The sequence below is a fragment of the Pelodiscus sinensis genome, chromosome 2 (genome assembly GCF_049634645.1).
Source record: "Pelodiscus sinensis isolate JC-2024 chromosome 2, ASM4963464v1, whole genome shotgun sequence".
NCBI classification, from domain to species: domain Eukaryota; kingdom Metazoa; phylum Chordata; order Testudines; family Trionychidae; genus Pelodiscus; species Pelodiscus sinensis.
Genome location: NC_134712.1, coordinates 200,887,677 through 200,901,476, shown reverse-complemented (window position 1 = coordinate 200,901,476; position 13,800 = coordinate 200,887,677). Strand labels below are relative to the sequence as shown.

Sequence of the window (13,800 nt, the reverse complement as noted above, 5' to 3'; positions counted from 1 at the left end):
CTAATGTCCAATCTAAACCTCCCCTGCTGCACTTTAAGCCCATTACTCCTTGTCCTGACCTCAGAAACCAAGAGGAACAAATTTTCTCCTTCCTCCTTGTGACACCCTTTTAGATATTTGAAAACCGCTATCATGTCCCCCCTTAATCTTCTTTTTTCCAAACTAAACAAGCCCAGTTCATGAAGCCTGGCTTCATAGGTCATGTTCTCTAGACCTTTAATCATTCTTGTCGCTCTTCTCTGTACCCTTTCCAATTTCTCCACATCTTTCTTGAAATGTGGCGCCCAGAACTGGACGCAGTACTCCAGCTGAGGCCTAACTAGTGCAGAGTAGAGTGGCAGAATGACTTCACGAGTTTTGCTTACAACACACCTGTTGATACAACCTAGAATCATATTTGCTTTTTTTGCAGCAGCATCACACTGTTGACTCATATTCAACTTGTGGTCCACTATGACCCCTAGATCCCTTTCAGCCATGCTCCTTCCTAGACAGTCGCTTCCCATCTTGTATGTATGGAACTGATTGTTCCTTCCTAAGTGGAGCACTTTGCATTTCTCTTTATTAAACTTAATCCTGTTTACCTCTGACCATTTCTCTAACTTGCTAAGGTCATTTTGAATTATGTCCCTATCCTCCAAAGAAGTTGCAACCCCACCCAGTTTGGGGTTTGCAGTTTGCAGACCAGGGGGACGGGGAGCAAAGCAGAGCAAAGCCGTGGAGCACGTGGGCAGCGGACAGCCCAGACGCGTCTGGGCTCTTCGCTGCCCGTGTGTTCCTCCGCTTTGCTCCCCGTCCCCCTGGTCAGCTGCCCCCATCCTCCGCTTTGCTCCCCGTCCCCCTGGTCAGCTGCCCGCGTGTTCTGCCGCTTTGCTTCCTCTCCCTGGTCTACTGGAGACCAGGGAGAGGGAGGGCCCCGTTCGTAACTGCGGATCCGACATAAGTCGGATCCGCGTAACTCGGGGACTGCCTGTACATAAAAGGTTATGAAAAAAGAGAAAATTATTCTCTGTAACCTCTGAGGATAGAATAAAAAGATTGCCCCAGGGCAGTTTAAGAAGCACATTAGGTTCCTAATAGTCAAGGTGCTTAAGCAGTGGACTAGATGACCTCTCAAGGTGCCTTCCAGTCCTATAACTCTATGATTTTATTATTATGTAGTAGCAGAAATGGAGTGTGTGTGGTGGCAGTATATTAAGAATGAAATTCATTGTTAACGTATACTAGATTGGAATGTAACTGCAGGGGATGAAGAGGAGTTCCTGAATTCAAGTTTAGAAAACTTGTCAATTTCCTTTTTACCAATGAAACCTACTTTTTAAAGTATTGAACCTTGGATGCCAGTGAAGAGAAAAATGTATTGTCTGAAAAAGAATTAAAGAAGTTTCTGTGGATATCAAAAATTGTTCTTTTAAATGAAGAAACTAAATATATCAATCCCTGATATTTCTGGTCTTGTTTAACTTAGCCAGAAGCATTTACTCTCTAGATATTTCATCATTTTAGAAGTGTTTTGATAGTATGGTGGTTAGACAGCTGTTAGGGTAGAGACTGGAAACTATAAGAAGAAAAGGCATAAGACACTTATTTGGGGGGTGGGAAGGAACATTAATGTCACTTGGAAAAGTCTCACTGAAAAATCACATCAATGGGGGGAAAAAATTCCAAGTGCTGTACTTCAAAAGCAGATAAAAACTTGAGTTTTGTGTTGGGGTTTGGCTTTTGTTTTCATTGGGTTGGTTTTGTGTTTGCACAGATCAGTGTAAATGCTCTGCTCTGAAATAAGAGATAAATCTTAGTCTCTGCCCTGCTGTCTGTGCTCCATACGTTGTGGCATGTCTATTATAGAACTGCATCTCTGTTTGAGGCAAGAAATGCACTGATATAATAGGACTTTAATGCCACATGTTCCAGAGTTCACCTGCCTCTCACATTTCCCTTTCACTGCATGATCCAGCTAGAACTATGCACCAGGAGTGCCGGCTGCTGTAAGGTCTGACTCAATCTTTTCTTGGAAAATGAAAATGGACAGACTAATTATTGAAACCTTCATTGCTGTATCTCGCTGGCTTCTATTCATAGCAGTAGAGCTGGAGGAAGGTAGGCAGTGGGACTGAAGCAAGTGGGTGTATTGACATTTTTAAAATAAATAAATCATTCATTCCAGTAAAAAAAAAGTGATATGAATGTGTAGACAGCTCCTTCTTGAACAAGAGCCCCGTCCGCAAAAATGGTGGCTCATTAGGTATGCAAATGAGGTCCGGTGATATTCATCGCTGTGCCTCATTTGCATATCTTCTTTCACAACAATGCACAGTGTAGACGTAGCCTGCATGTGTTAAGAGAGTTAAACACACGTTCCTTTAAAAAAACGACTAGTCTAGCAGCACATTAAAAACTAACAAAACATGTAGATTGTTTAGCACAGACCTGTTTAAGAACTTCATCAGCATATTTAGTTTACACACACTTCAATCTTTTCCAGACTATATGAATAACATTTAATACACATTGCATACATCTGTCACACAAGAATATTAATGATCAGTGATAAGTTAGTTTTCAAATAGTCTCTCACAAGGCATAGTTTGTACAAAGCTTATTACAATAGTGCGTAACTCCTGCAGTACTTAGTATTACAACCCCTGTGAGGTAGGCAAGTGTTATCATCTGCATTATATAAGTGGCAATCTCTGACAACAAGAACCCTGCCCAAAATTTCATAGGAAGTCTGCCACAGAGCAGAAAATTGAACCAGATCTTCTAATTGAGAGGTCCTAGACACTAAACCATCCATTTTCACTGCAAGGTATCCCAACTGCCTCATACAGATGTCACCTAAAATATGAAACTAAGAAACAGATCTCTTTATAGTTCCAAAACCCTGAAGCTATTGGTCCTCAGCTGGAAATTAATGGAAGGTAGTTGATAAAGTCTAATGGGATCTAGCATTATTTTTACAGAGTTGTAGAAATAGTCTACTTCATACAATGTAATTTTGTTTTGTCATGCTATCTCTTCATTGCATTGTTTTGGCTGTCTTTTTCCTGATTTCCTGAAAACCATAAAGATATCTTCTAATGGGCAAATGTGGACATTGTAAACACAGACCATGTATCTCTTTATTATAATTATTTAATGACTCATAGTCAAGCTGTAGTAGATATAAATTAAAGTCTATTGACTAGACATTTAAAGTCCCAAATGGCATAAGTAAGGTTTTGTGTACAGTTCCATTTTACTTCCAGTGTACACATGCCCAATGTAAGATTTGTGTGATAGAGGATCATATAAATGTAGGGCTGGAAAGGACCTTTAGAGGTCATCTAGGCTGCTCTACTGAGCAAAATGAGGACTAAATATACCTAGACCATCCTGGTAGACGTTTGTCCAACTTGATTCTTAAAAACCTCCAATAGCTGGGTTTCAGCAAACTCCCTTGGTAACCTACATACAAACCGCTAGTTTGAATTTAAATTGAACTAGCGGAGTGCTTAATTCGAACTTGATAAACCTCACTCTACGAGGAGTAACGCCTAGTTTGAATTAAGTAGTTTGAATTAAGGGCTGTGTAGCCACTTAATATGAACTAGTTGGAGGCTTGGCCACTCTGGGCCAAACCAGGGAAACTTTTCTGCCCCCCTCCCGGCCCCGGAGCCCTTAAAGGGGCACAGTCTGGCTACAGTGCTTATGCCAGATGCAAGCCTGCCAGCACCCAGCCAACAGACCCTGCACCTAGCATGGCATGATCCAGCCACCCGATGCCACCCAACCCTCTGCCTCTTCCCAGGACCAGGCTGGCAACTCCCAGGATCCTGCCCGGGGCCGTAAGAGGCGGGCGCCCACCTGGACTAGTGTATAGATTGTGGACCTCATTGAGGCTTGGGGAGAGGCCTCCAAAGTCCACGATCTCCGCACTAGGCACTGGAATTCGGCCGTCTAGGGCAGGATAGCTGCCAGCCTGGCCACCAAAGCCACATGTGAACCCAGGAGCAGGTTTTCATGAAAATCAAGTTGGTCCAGTGAGACACCCAATTCTGAGCCCTGAGCTTAGAAGATAAGAACATAAGAATGGCCGTACTGGGTCAGACCAAAGGTCCATCTAGCCCAGTAGCCTGTCTGCTGACAGCAGCCAGCACCAGGTACCCCAGAGGGGATGGACCGAAGACAATGACCAAAAATTTGTCTCATGCCATCCATCTCCAGCCTTCCACAAACAGAGGCCAGGGACACTGTTCCTACCCCCTGGCTAATAGCACTCCATGGACCCAACCTCCATGAATTGATCTAACTTCTCTTTAAACTCTGTTATAGTTCTAGCCTTCACAGCCTCCTGTGGCAAGGAGTTCCACAGGTTGACTGTGCTGTGTGAAGAAGAACTTTTGCATATTAGTTTTAAACCTGCTGTCCATTCATTTCATTTGGTGTCCTCTAGTCCTCCTATTATGGGAACTAATGAAGAACTTTTCTTTATTCACCCTCTCCATACCACTCATGCTTTTATAGACCTCTATCATATCCCCCCCTTAGTCTCATCTTTTCTAAGCTGAAAAGTCCCAGTCTCTTTAGCCTCTCTTTATATGGGACCTGTTCCAAACCCCTAATCATTTTAGTTACCCTTTTCTGAACCCTTTCCAAGGCCAAAATATCTTTTTTGAGGTGAGAAGACCACATCTGTACACAGTACTGAAGATATGGCGTACCATAGTTTTATACTTCCCCTCCTCCTTCTTCCCCTGGCTTCCCCCTTCCAGCTACCTCCTCCCAGGTTTCCCCCTCCCCTCTCCCACCCTCTCTCTTCCCCTCTCCCACCTCCTTTTCCCAATCTCCCTAGAGGTTAATCCCCCCCCCCTCCCAGTTTTGTTAAATAAAGAGAGTTTCTATTTTTGAATACTCGTGTCCTTTATTTTTTACATCAGGAAGGGGGGCTAGGGAAGGGTAAGTGGAAGGAGGTGAGGAAGGAATGGGGCATGAGCCCCTGATGAGGAAGACTGGGGTGGCTCTGCGGGCTCCTCAGGGTGGAAGATCTCCTGCAGGGCCTTCTGGTTCCTGACAGCCCCCCAATTGACCCCTCCGGATGGCAGCCTGCGGCAAGTGCAGCCGCGCTGATGGCCGAGTGCTGTGATGTGCCGAGTGTGGGCACTCAGGGCACTCCAAGGCAGGACTACTTTGATGTCCCTCATCAAGTGAGAGAAGCAAGCGGGGAACCCTGAGAACTGTCTGTCCAGGGTGAGGGTCGGGTCCCTTTAAGCACAGCCCTCGGCTAGCCTGGGGCAGCAGCCCCACACTCTAAGTCCTAACCTGATGCCCTGCCCGTACTGGTTGCAGCCAGCCTTAACTTCAGTTCAGGATGCTATTTTGAATTAGCAAAATGCTAATTCGAATTAGTTTTTAGGTCTAGATGCACTAATTCGAATTAGCTTATTTCGAATTAACTAATTCAAATTCAGTTAGTTTGAATTAGTGCTGTAGTGTAGACATACTCCTATAGTTAAGTAGCTTCAAGGGGTAGCCAGGTTAGCCTGTACAGGATAAACTTAAAAAACAACAAATAGTCTGGTTGCACTTTATAGTCTAACAAAACATGTAGATGGTATCATGAGCTTTCGTGGATCATCTGAAGAAGTGGGCTGTGCCCACGAAAGCTCATGATACCATCTACATGTTTTGTTAGTCTATAAAGTGCTACCAGACTATTTGTTGTTTTTTAAGCTTATAGTTAAGTGTTTGCCATTATGTAACCTCAATCTCACTTGCTGCAGGTTAAGCTCATTACAGCTTGTCCTTCCCTTCACTGGACAAGAACAACAACTGATCATCTTTTTTATAACAATCGTTAAAATATATGAAAATTGTTGCCAGGTCCTTTCAGTCTTCTTCTTGCAAGAGTAAATATACCCAATTTTTCAATATTTTTTCAGGGTCAAATATCCTAAAACTTTTAGGATTTTCATTGCCAGGGGCGGATATACGGCAGGGCGAATGGGGCGGCCGCCCAGGGCCCCTCGCTTCAGAAAGCCCTGTGCATGCACCGTGGCGCTGCCGCACATGCGCATGGCGTCACTGCGCATGCGCTGTGGCAAAGGGGGGGCCCCGCGGAATTATGCTGCCCGGGGCCCCGCAAAACGGTCATCTGCTCCTGTTCATTGCAAACTTTAAATGCTGGACTTTGATCAGGACAGTGGCCAGTGTAATGTGCTGATGGGGGCTCATTCACACATTTTATAAGTATACTGCCCATTCCATTACTGATATTAATTAAAATCTTGAAAAGTACTGAATGTAAAATAGGGCCCCTTGTAGAATCCTGTTAGCTAAAGCCTCTGAAATTGGATTGGGAACCATTAATAGTTACACTGAGTTTGTTTTTTCAGCCAGCTGTGCACCCCCCTTTGAGTAATGTCATAGAACTCCCATTTCCTTAGTTTGTGTAGGAGATTGTCACTTGGGACATCTAGCCCAGTATCCTGTCTTCCAACAGGTAGGGTGCAACGTAGCAACATCTTGGTTCAAGGGGGTCCTCGCAATTTGCTCCTTGACAGCATCCTGCAGAACACTCTTTGTGATGTTCCTCACCATGGCATCCCAGACCACAGAACGTGGAAGGTATAAGTGATCCTGGCAACCTCACACAGATCACCCTTTCGAAGGATATTGGCACTGCCTGCCTGTGCAAGAGATACGTGAAAGCTATAGATATCCATTTTGGTTCAAACATTTAATAAAATCTTATACATTTTTAATTTTTAGCAAAAACAATTATTTTTCTTTCCAGGTGGAAATGCATAAGATAGCATATTTGTCACAGAAGAGAATGTAACTTTCTGTTTCTAACTTTCCTTCACAATGAACAACAGAAGTATAATACCTGTGTGGGTGACAGGCACACAGCTTTCTGGAGGTCAGAAACAAAGAATAGCAATTGCTTGTCCTCTAGTTTGTAAGCCAGCGGTTCTGCTTCTGATGAAGCCACATCTGCTCTTGACACAGAAAGTGAAAAGGTTAATAATATGCATTATATCATTTGTAATACAGACAAAATTGTGCGGTTCAAAATATTCCTTGCATGAACATGGACACTCCATCACCCGTAACTTGCTCTCTGTCTCGGGCCTGCTTCAGCAAGGTGTAGAATGCCCTCAGCTCCTGCTGGGAACTGATGGTACTCAGACGCATTTGGGACTGGAGACAAAGTGGGATTTTTACATGTCCTCAGTGTTGGCCTACCTCAGCTCCTTGAAAGTCAGTTATGAAATCAGTGAGACTTTTAATGGGTTCACAGTTAGGCCAATGTTGAGTGAGTACTTTGAGTTTGAGACAGTTGTCTTCAAACAATGCACTGAGATCTAGTAGAAGAGGCCTTGTAAGGCAAGTCGCCAGCTCCTTCCTCTTCCCTTCAGCCAACAGCACTAGCAGCAAAGTGAGTCTGTTTCTGCACCATTTCCTGCTCTGTCTGGGTGAACAGATGTTGCTACATAGACTGAGAGGGATCCACTCTGCTACTAGAACTGCTGACCAACAGGGCAGAATGGAACAATGGGGAAGTATATTATTACCTTGCCTCTGTCCACTAGCCTGTCCTTTAATCCACTTGCTTTCAGAGGGAAAGATGTGATGTTCAGGAACAGCTGGCTTGGAGAAGAGGCTTCAGCAACTTCTCCTTCCTCACTGGAAATGCTATGCAATGAAGAGAGAATAATTAACCTTTCCTCTGCTGCTCAGCTGGCCCAGCTTCCTCACAGCATCAACCATCTGCAGGAAAGGGAGAGGCTCCATTGGGAAGAATAGATTGTTCATTTGGATGGTGATGGAGTAGACATGTAAAATGCCACCATGCAAACCACCATCCAGCTGTAAGCCAGACGTCAGTTCCTGAATTTTAGATTCTTATGGACAATGAGAAGTGTCTGGCATTGCTGGTGCTGTCAATGAAACTGCAAGTCATATTCATGTCCATGTATTTGGCTGGTCTGCTTACTCCAGTTATCTCAGCATTGTATATATCTGACTGACAAACCCATGGACAAGTATATATGGGGGGAGGGAGGTCAGAGATTTTTTCCAATTACACTCCAAATTTAGAGAAACAAACAGCATGCAACATGAAATATAACACATATTTGACAAGTAGGGTCAGACATTGCTATATGCCTCTGCAAATTAGTTGTGTTTCATGGTAAAGTTTTGTATTGATCCAAATGAGATTGGTCTGGGCCTCTCTACTAGTCCTTGTTCACCAGAGTAATCTCAATGACTTCAATGGAATTACTCACATGAGTAATGGCTGTAAGGATCGGGACCCTGTGTTTAACATCTCCATCATGCATGGGAAGCATTGACTCCTCTATTCGGTGAGGAATACCAGAGTGATAATGTGAACTATGAAGACAAAGGCAATGTTACCTATGAAAAGGAAGATTCTCCAAGTAATAACAAGTATTTCATTGCACCTGTCAGCAGATTGTCCAGAAAGCCTTGGACAATGCCAGGAAGGGTCAAACCTGCATTGTTATTGCTCACCGCTTGACAACTATACAGAATGCTGATGTCCTAGTAGTGATTCATAATGGAAAAGTAGTGGAACGAGGGACTCACAGCCAGCTGCTGGCAAAGGAAGAACATTACTATGCACTTGTAAATGCACAAATGCTCATCAGATTAGTTTGTAAAATTTAATAGTTTCAGAGGGGTTGCCATGTTAGTCTGTAACTGAAAAACTTAAAATACAGTGAACAGTCCCGTAGCCCCTTAGAGGCTACCAAATATGTAGATGGTATCATGAGCTTTCATCTGAAGAAGAGGGTTGTGCCCACGAAAGCTGAAGATGCCATCTACTTTTTCTGTTAGTCACTAAGATGCTACAAGACTATTTGTTGTTTTTTAAGCTTTTGTAAAATTTAATGTTATTCATATAAATAGGGCTTGCCAAGCGGCAGGCTGCACAGAAGCGCATGCTGCGCATGCACTGACCGCGCTGCGCGGCCCTGCCGGGCTAAAATCTTCTTGCCATGGGCAAGTAGATTGCCTAATTTGTCAAGCCCTGCATATAAACACACACAACTATAGCTGTGTAATAGTAATGGTGGATGCACCTCCTTTCTGAGATGTCTGCAGATTCAAAACACAGGCACACCTAGCATAGTCAGAACCAGGGAAGAAACATTTTCTTTCTGTGTTTCACAGCTTTAGTGTCATTTAATCCTATTGGTGAGTTCTTTTGGGATATGTCAATTTATTTTAAACTGTTTTTATATTTATGAGTAAAAGTTTTACCTAAAAATACATATTGACACAGTCAATTGCAAATTGTTTATTAACTACTTTGTAAAGCTTTATTACTGACCTAACAGAACTTAATGGTATATTTAAAACCATTAAGACTATTTAAAAAAGATTTAAAAATAAATATTTTAGGTCCAAAAACCATGGTAGTTCCTTTTGGAGCTGGCTATTGTCAACTCTGGAAACAGCTATTTATCAAAAAAAAGTGTCGGGTCTTTTTCAACCTATGAACTTTGATTTCAACAATTTTTAGCTTTTTAAATGGAGTTTTAGAAATGTTGACAGCTCCATTTATAGTCACAGTGGTTTACACAGCTCTGTTGTTATATTTTATTATCAGAGTGATTTTCCCTTCATATATCCACCATCATGCCCAAACAACAGTTGAGGAACATATGTCATCTACTTATAAGGGAGAGAGACAGGTCTCTGTGTTGAGTCTGCTTCTAGCAAATGTACGTTTTGGTTTGCCAAAGACAAAATCAAACCATGTTGGGTTTTGGTTTAGTATTTACAACCTACAGGAGCTTGGAATACTTCACGCTTCCAGATGTCGTTGCTTACTTGTGACAGACAAAAATGAAAAATAATTAAATTCTTCTTTGCCCTGTTAGTTGTTTCCCTGCTTCTGGGTCTATAAGGGAAACAAAATGTAAAAACATATAAATTTTCCTTCAACCTCGTTGAAATATACATGGCCACTTATCCCCCATTCATCCTCACCCCAATCAGTTTTTCTCAGCATTTACCAGGAAGCCACTCAGAGTATTTCTCTCTTATTCAAAACTGGAATAAAATTTGTCCCTTTCTCTGGTTTTGCTTTTAACACTGGAACCAATTGTGAAGTCACTTACAGTAAAGATGAAGCCTATAACAAAGAATGTGGAAAATCATTTCAATATTACATAAAGGTGATTGCCAAATTTAAGATAAACTTAAGACACACAGTGTAGGAACTATATAACATCTGTAGCTAGTTAATGGAATCTCATAGTCACATCACCACAGATGAAGCAGAATACAGGCCAAAATACTTGACTGCTCAATCTGCTGCCAATCTGATAACTCTGAACTTGTTTTAATAGAGCTGTGCAAAACATTTGAGGAGAGATGCACAATTGCACATTAAAGATTTTGAAAAGGGCTCTGCTTTGCTCAATGACAATACAGATGAGCTGCTACAATCACTAGGCAGGCAGTCCTGTCATTTCGCCATCTTAGAGAAAGGTGTCAGTATTACATATGATATAAAAAGATGATTGTACATATATTGTTCTTGGCCTGGGACTTAACACTGTCCATCAGTGCCTTCTTGCCTGGCAATAGATAGCCACATTCAAACACATCTGTGTCTCTGGAAAAATCATTTTAAAATAAAAGGCCCGGAGGTGTCAAGTATCAGATCAGTCTATAAAATATTGTGGGAGATGTTGGGGCCAGAACAACCAGCTCTTATTATTTAGTTTATTTTAGTCTATACATGGAGTGTGCATTCAGTGATGGTCTTATGTGTGAAGAAAGAACACTGCTCTGTGGCTGCACCTCACTTTTTAAAAAATGAATCTGAAAGCCCTCCTAATGTATACATCTAGCCTCTTAATGTGCAATTCAGAGGAAGAAATTTAACAGGAAAATAGCAAATTATGGTAACATGAGCTGAGTTCACTTAGGGTATGTCTACACTTGCACCCTCTTTTGAGAGAGGAATGCAAATGCAGATCAGTGAAGTTGCAAATAAAGCACGGATTTGAATTTCCTGTGCTTCATTTGCATATTCACGTTATAGCACTATTTCAAAATAGTGCTATTTCGAAATAACAAACTCTGTCTGGACGTGGTTACTTTGGGAGAACACCCTTCTTCCAAAATAACTGGTAAACCTCATTGTAGGAAAGTCGACTTAAGATATATTAATTACGTAACTGGAGTCAACATATCTTAAATCATGTTTTCATGCCATCCACACAGTGGGAGGTTGATGGGAGTGTTGACTTCCCTTACTCCTTGTGAGGAGCAGGACTACCAGCATTAACAGAAGTGTCCACTCAGTTCGAATTAGCAGGTCTTCACTAAACCCGCTAATTCAAATCCCAGAAGATTGACTGTGGCAGCATCAAACTTCCACATAGCGTGGACAAGCTCTAAGTCAGGGCTGGCCTTACCATGAGGCAAACTGAGGAGGCCGCCTCAGGTGCCAGACTGGGGAGGGGGGGCACCACCCAGAGTGTAGAAAATTGTGTCTGCTGCTGGTGCATATGTATTCTCTCTGCTCTAGATGCACACAGATGGTGGAGTGCTGTTGGAGGAAGGAGGGCACAAGAGACATAACAGGCAGGCAGGAGAAAAGGTGGCATGGGTGTGATTGATTTTTGTTACCAATCTGCCTGAGGCATCAGGTGATCAGGCTGAAGCCACAGGATCGTTAAGGGAGGAGATGACAGAACACACCAAGTGTCTAAATTTTAAAGCTTTATTGATAAAATAATAAAACAACAGTGGAGAGTGATGGGTGCTTCCCGCATCACTCAGAAGAAGGAAGAAAGTGTTAGTGTCCAAAGCCCTAACCCACTTTCATACTCACACACACACTACCCGAGGCTGGCCAGGCTTGGGTGTAATGACAGAAGAAGAGGGGGAAGGGAAGACAGGAGTTTGGTTCTGTGCACACAGGTCGTTCAGGGTCCGCTGTGATCTCTCCAAATTTCTCCAGCTCTCAGGAGGGTTTTAAGTCCTGGATTCCTTTGGGGGTGTTCCATTCCGCAACATCTGTTCCTGGTGCTCTTTGTGACAGTCCAATCCGGCTCTCAGTGAATTGCTTTTTAAATGCCTTTTGGAGATTCTGCAGCTCATGCTAGGGCTGCTTGGAGTATCTGACCCATGCACGGTGTACAGGAGAATTTAGAGCTACCATTTTTCCTGAGAAAAGTTTGTACTCCAGTAGGTCTTCTATATGCATTTTCAGCTCTGTCAAATGCACAAGCAGTCATCTCTTTGGGGTTCAGTTTACAAGCTTTAAGTCTAAGACATTGATTGTCAGAGATGCAGCTGATGTGTTTTTGATAACCTGAACATCTAGAAATGCATCTACTGGTCTACCACTAGCATCAAGATAATGTCTGAAATGACTTAATACTTGACACTTATTTGTATCAGTTCATTCATTGGCCATATATGCACATTTTCTGAATGCGGTGAGAGAATTCTTCACTTTTTCAGCAGCTGAGTCTTTCACTCAGTGATGACTGTAACTGCTGATAGTAAGGATGCACAATTTAAAGGTTATGATGGGATCCAGGAGGATTCAAGGCAGGCACACATGAGACAAAGGAATTTTGGTTTCTAGTGCTACTTTTCATGTCATGTTTCACAATACTTTGTAACAGCAGATGATGAGTGGTATAAAAGAGAACTATACACAAAGAAAACTGTGATTGTAGGCTTTGTACGCACATTAACAATCTTAAGAAATTTGTCCTAATATAGGATTAGCATTAAGGCCAACTTGTACGTTACTGGATCTGACACTTCAGAATATTAAAAAAAGGAGAACTCACAGAAATGTTTTAATGAGGAGTTCCATGATGCCTTAAAAACTAACATTTATTTGGGCAATAGCTTTCATGGGTAAAACTCATTGCATCAGATGCACTGGAATGGAAATTATATATACTTGCTTATGTACATATTTTAATCCTGCATGTCAGAGGCTAAGGGACGATGGAGAGAATGCACTGGCTCAGCATCTTGGGAAAAAGTTAAACGAGTTTACAGATCTCAAGTCATTTGTCAGAAAGTGTCTTTTTATCTTGCACAAACAGAAGAAAGTCTTACCACTGCAGAGAGGGGGCAGGCATGAGACAATAAGAGGTTCACAGTCAGGATCACAAAAGCTGCATAGGGGCTCCTAGCTGGAACAGCAGGGAATGTGGCAGGGCAGGGATCAGGTGTACTAGCAAACTGGGTGGGGTGAGGGAGAAGTATACACATTAAAAAAGTTTTGCAAACTAAAGTTTTAGTGAGTGATGAGCAGGTGGGAAGGGAGCAAATTGTTTGATTAATCATAGAAAATCCCTTCAATCATGCATAGGGTTTTAAGAAAGTCATTAATCTTTGTTATTACAACGTGTCTGTTGAGTCTGGTCAGTTGCATAAACCATCACACTCAATCACATGTGAATACTTGCCAGCATGTTGTTAGTTACTTTAGAGAACATCTATACAGTTTGTTGCTCCAGGTCACAACCCCCCCCATGCAAACTCCCTCCCAGATCACACACCCCAGTCCCTTACCTCAAACTCCATTCTGCACCTAACCTGCATCCCAAAGGAGAATGGATTATGGAAGAGTGCAGCCCTTGACCACATACCAAATTCTTGGAGTTGCCTCCCATCAAAAATTATTGTTCACCTCTGCTCTAAGGTATCACAGGACTACTCGTTTTTGAAGATACTGACTAACATGGCTACCCCTCCGAGATATCTTTTGGTTTTTGATACTCTCATGGGTTTTGATATTCT

The 13,800-nt window shown here is 42.4% G+C and overlaps 1 pseudogene; it reads right to left on the bottom strand.

The window, feature by feature from the left end:
• The window catches only part of LOC102463299 (ATP-dependent translocase ABCB1-like), a 74,496-nt pseudogene extending 60,912 nt beyond the window's left edge, over window positions 1–13,584 (bottom strand).
• Between the last annotated feature and the right edge of the window lie 216 nt (window positions 13,585–13,800).